General features: G+C 41.5%; 1 pseudogene; it reads right to left on the minus strand.

Annotated features, from left to right (window-relative positions):
* The window catches only part of LOC107121323, a 175270-nt pseudogene that overhangs the window by 29870 nt on the left and 140027 nt on the right, over positions 1–5373 (minus strand).

Raw genomic sequence — 5373 nt, forward strand, 5'->3', positions numbered from 1 at the left:
AAAAAAATAATTTAAACCATGTATTAGCCGCCTTTTCCCCATACAGAGCTCAAGGTGGCTTATAATATCAATAAAATACATAAAAACAAAAAACAATAAAATCACAGTTTAGGACTGCTAGTAAATTAAATCAAATTAATCAAAGGTGATCCTAAATAAAACCATCTTCAACTGCCTCCTCAAGATCGAAAGTTAGGGGCGCCCCTGTGGCCAGCCTGCTTCCTTCTGGGCTTGGCTTTGCCACTGGCACTGGTGGTCCCTGAGCTGGAGTGGCCTCCTTCCCTGCTGGTGCCACCTCCACCACCGCTGCCCCGGGTTCCTGGGGTGGGCACAGCTGCTTTACTGTTACCATAGCCTGTGGCTGTGGCCTTGCTGCCTCTGTGTGGCTCACCACAGCCTTATACTCTGCTGACCACCTCAGCTGGCCACCCCTTCTCCACCACCAGCCTCCTGGGTGAGTTCTCTTTTTTGGCCCCCCGAAGGGGATTTTTTAATTGCATTTTTATATAGACTACAAAACTACAATGAAAAAAAGGGTGGGGTACTACATTTAGGGAAAAAGAAAAGATAACCACTGGCCCCTGCCACACGGGGGGAAATTGCTGCGGGCAAAGTGCGGCTTTTAAAAGCCGCACCAAAAGAGACACGCGGCGGTGGGATCACACAGATCCCCTGAGCCGCCGCACAGTTCCTCCCCGGCACGATCAGATGCCAGGGGGAAGCCACTGAAGAAAGATCGAGGCAGCCAAACTGCACATGTGTGCGCTTGAGCAGTTCGGCCGGGAGCCTGGCTTGCTACCAAAGACGACCGCGCCGGCGATCCCACGGTAAGTCCAGGTAAGTCCTGCTCTTTTGCAGGTTCTTTTTTTGATGCATGCTTTAGGCTTGAAGGGACAGATTGGGGATGGGTGCATGCCAATTCCCAGATGTTGCGGTGTGCTTGCGTCCGTTTGCTGTGCCCCTGATCCGTCCCTCTCCCGGGCCAAAACCTTCCGTGTGACCGTGGCCACTACTGACTAAAAACCCAAGAGAGGAGATCCTCAAATTGCTTACATACAATGCCATCTCTTAAAGCACTACATTTTATGAACTTAGTCAGACTTGCTTTTTTACCTTTTAAATCTTAAATTTAACTGTTGTAAAAAGACCCCTCAGCATCTCAATATTAAAAACATTATTATCAAATACACGATTCAGAGTCCTTCAATCCTCATTTTTTCTTATCTTGTCTCTTCCGCAGTTTATAAGGGCTTTTAGGAGCCACTGCCCTCTTCTCAGACAGAGAGTTCTCTCCAGAAGACCTCGAGTCCAGCTCGCCACTGGATTTATTGTCCCTTTCCTCTTTATCCCCTTCCTCTGGCTCACCCAGCTGGACTCTCAGAAAATCCTTAGCTTTGGAAACAGAGTCAATCATTTCTTTTTTATCCTAAAGTTTGAAGGTTACGCCCTTTGGATATAACCACCTGTAACTGATTGCATTGGTTTGAAGAAAAAGAATTAAATCTTTGTATTTCTTTCTCCGTTGTCTTATTTCAAATGGGATATCTTTCAGAATTCGAATGTTACTGTCCCCAATTTTCAAGGGTGTCCCCGTCGTCGCTCTTAGGATACAATCCCTCACATGTCTCTTCGCGAATCTCATTACCATTTCCCCAGGTAGATTATTCTTCTTTATGTATATGGAGTAGGCCCTGTAGACCACATCCATTTTGCTCATAAGATAGTTTGCCTTCAAATCTGTCACTGGGGCCAATGCTTCACTCATCATTTGCTTCAGATTCTCTCCTTTAATCTCTGGAACGCCTTGGAAGCGAAGGACCAGATTTGCCTTCTCCATTTGTAATTGTAAAAGCTGTTCTTCTGTTGAGATTTGCTTTTTTCCCAATTTTTGCACCTTTTTCTTCACCCTTTGAGCAGTGGCGTCAACCTCTTTCACTTTCTCAGATGTTTGTTCCATGATTTTTAAAGTCTCGCTGATTTGTGTTTGCTGAGTAGTGATACATTCATTCATTTTTAACAGCTGCTCCTTGAGGTTATTCATCTGCTCCAGCAGGGGGCGCAGGGACTCTGCCATAGTTTTAGCCAACTTGGTCGTTCCTTCCGGTCGTGGGCTCTCTGCTAGTTTCGTTTTTAAAAGTTTGTCCTTCTCCGTCCTCTTCCCCGCCATCTTTATCAGCTGTTTACTTTTGCCAAACTTTTTAAAGTCTCTGAATATGCACTCACATGCTCGTACACGCCTTGGTAAGTCTTTCCAACAGTTTTCACCACTTTTTCTTCCGCTCCCCCCACTCTCGCTTATAAGTTTATGCGCATGGGAGGGGCCCCTCCCCCGCTCGCTTTACGGTCCAGTTCATGGGGTGGGGGAACTTTCTTTTTAATTTAGCTAAGCCACTCTAAGCCAACTCACGTTCCAACCTCGCTTTGCCTCGTTTTTAGCTGCTCGATCTCCAACGCTTGTCCCAGTCAGCGCCACTAATTCCATACGGACACTCAGCAGAGGGACCAATGTTCAGTTTGTGCCCAATGTTCCCTCTAAGCTGTGGAGTCTTGTGAGCAAAAATTCTACTTTCTGAGCGACTGGCATTAAAGTTGTGAGCAAGCGATTTGGCTACTGCATAACTTAGTTTGCTCTGGAGCCATCTTTCCTGAACTAAGACAAAAATGTGTGAGCCAGAGGCTAAAAAACTGTGAGCTAGCTCACGCTCAGCTTAGAGGGAACACTGTGCCCATACCTACAGATGATAGTTCACAAGTCTTTATTCCAATAAAGACAGAGTTTGATCCTTACAGTTATAAATGTGCTTACAGTTAAAAATACTGGATTCAACAAGCCTTTCTTCCCAATAAATATGCATATAATTGCAATCTTAGTCCGTAAAATCTAGGAGTCATATACAAGGATTCACATGCAATTAATGCATCGCGAATGTGACTTTGGTTACAGTCATAAGAAGATGCTGATTAGAAGACTGATATCAGAATACCCTAATCATACTTGTTGTCGCAACCAACTAGAACCCACTGATCCCACTATCATGCACTAATTGCATTGTGTTCAAACTGTAGCAATTGTAGCAATTTGGTAACACATAATCAAACATTGTGGCAATTTGTGGGCTATTTAATGAAATAGAAAGGCAAGAGCTAGAGTGGTCCTTTTTGAACATGCATTTAAACACTTTTCTTACCAGCCCTTGACAGTCAGTTCCCTTTTGCGACCCAGTATAGCATTTTTAGGCTTATTCAGTATTATTTTGAATACTTCATTATTTTCTTCAAGGCCATCAACCTGAATGACAATATTCCACATCTTTATGGAAACACCTGTTAAAAACATAACATCTAAATGAGGTTGTGTCATCTTTGAACACAGGCTTGTGCTCTAGATTGGATGAGGGTGAAGACACTTAGGCTCAATCAATCAAGACAAAGCAAAAGTAATGCTAGCATGTGTGTGTGTGGGTGCTTTAACAAATGGCTGGCTATGAAGACTATTTGAAAATTTGCCTCTTAGCAAGTGTTTTGTAGAAAGCATTTGTTTAATCAATTATATATTCTTGCCTAGGAGCATATGATCTTCCTGGTCCTTTAATCTTACTGGCTTTATCATCTCATGCTATTTCTCTTGTATTTTGTATTTTTCATTTTATGTTTTTTCATTTTATATTTTTCATTTCTGTTACTTAAAAATATGTTATTGATGTGTACCGCTCTGAAAATATTTCTGAAAAGTTGATACAATTTGTAAAATAAACATTTTTATTATTTCTAATTCAAAATATTTATAACCTGCTCTTTCTATCACAAAACATAAAATGAAGCACGATAAATAAAAAAAACCTAATAATAAAACAAATGAAATATTGAGCAATATATCACATTTGAAAATAGCTAATATACTGCAATTACTATTACAGCCCCACATCCTTCACCTCTCTGCCTATCGGGAAGATTACAGCAAGTGCAGGAAATGTCCAGCAAAGGGCCCTTTGGGTAACTTTCTTTATCAGATCTGTTCTTTATCAGAATTTTCTTTACCATTCAGATGGCAACATATGCTGGCTCATTAACACTCCAAGGCCCAGTTCCTCATTTCGCTTTAACCCCTTAGCATCCACAAGACACCTGCTTCCCAACATATTTCCATTGCTTTGCTGAATAAGAACCAGGAAGTGATGGCCAACCCTCTAGTGAAGTAATTATGTGCTATTATTTCAAGGACCATTAAGGTCTGTAGTAATCCTCAGAATCTACATCCCAGGGGAATACTGTGCTTGCAGTCCTATTTACATTCAGTAAGAGTAAATAGAAGTTTTCTAAATCAGATAATTTTCATGCAACACTGCTCAGGATCAGCAATGGAAAAGGAGAGAGGCATAGGGAAACATCTCACTGGATTCTTACTGGTAATACCTTAGAAGAAAAAGAACAGTAACAGCAACTCCCCTGTCAACTCCCTCTTGGCACTACTCTTGCTTTCTTTTGTGTCACAAGAACATCTCTGCACCTGGAGCTATGGTCTGTCTAAACAGGAGCCCGTCACATTCTGTGAAATAGTGTTCAAAACCCAGGAGATGATTTTGTTATATCCTTATTCCCAGTTCTAATATGCTGCTGCCACAAAGGAGTCTTATAGGCCAATTTTCAAGCACAGTGCTGGCACCAGCCCCACTGAACAGAATCTGGCCAGAACCATGGGAGCAATTTTAGGATTGTAGGATGTAGATAGAAGTTTTATTCCCATTTTGATTTCACATAACACTTAACCACATGCTTGTCCTATCAGGATTTTGTAGCGCAGCAGAATATATTTATTTATTTCAGAAAATGGAGAGGGACAAAATGAAACATTAAAACCCTCTTACAATGAAATTATATGAATGATCACACTCATTCAAAGGTGTTTTCTTTTCAGCATTGTTACATTGCATATTAACATGCACAACAAATACATATTTTAGATTCACTAGATAAATAAGCTTAAAGAGAAAGCACTTCTATCCTATTTCCTCCTCTCTCTTTCTTACATATTCATATTTTCCAGGAAGCAAGTTAGTATTCTAAATCTTTATTTTTAAAAAACAACTAAAAAGACAGACACTACTGTAAATGCTTTTCATGCTCATAAATGGTTCTCTGTACTTTATTTTGGGGCATACAGGACTCACTTGTGGGCACAGCATGGAAGGATCATCACAGGAAATAACAGAAGCCAGCTGGTTCACCCAACCATTTCACACTTGTGGCCATCAGGCCATTATGTGAAATGGCAAGTCTGCATGCACCTTCCACATTGCCATCCAACTCACCCCCTTCCACTTTGTCAAGGTACGCAAGCTCTGGAGGTCAATACAATTACTCAAGAGCAGGAAT

Source organism: Gekko japonicus, unplaced genomic scaffold (assembly GCF_001447785.1).
Source record: "Gekko japonicus isolate JY-2015 unplaced genomic scaffold, Gekko_japonicus_V1.1 scaffold1929, whole genome shotgun sequence".
NCBI classification, from domain to species: Eukaryota; Metazoa; Chordata; class Lepidosauria; order Squamata; family Gekkonidae; genus Gekko; species Gekko japonicus.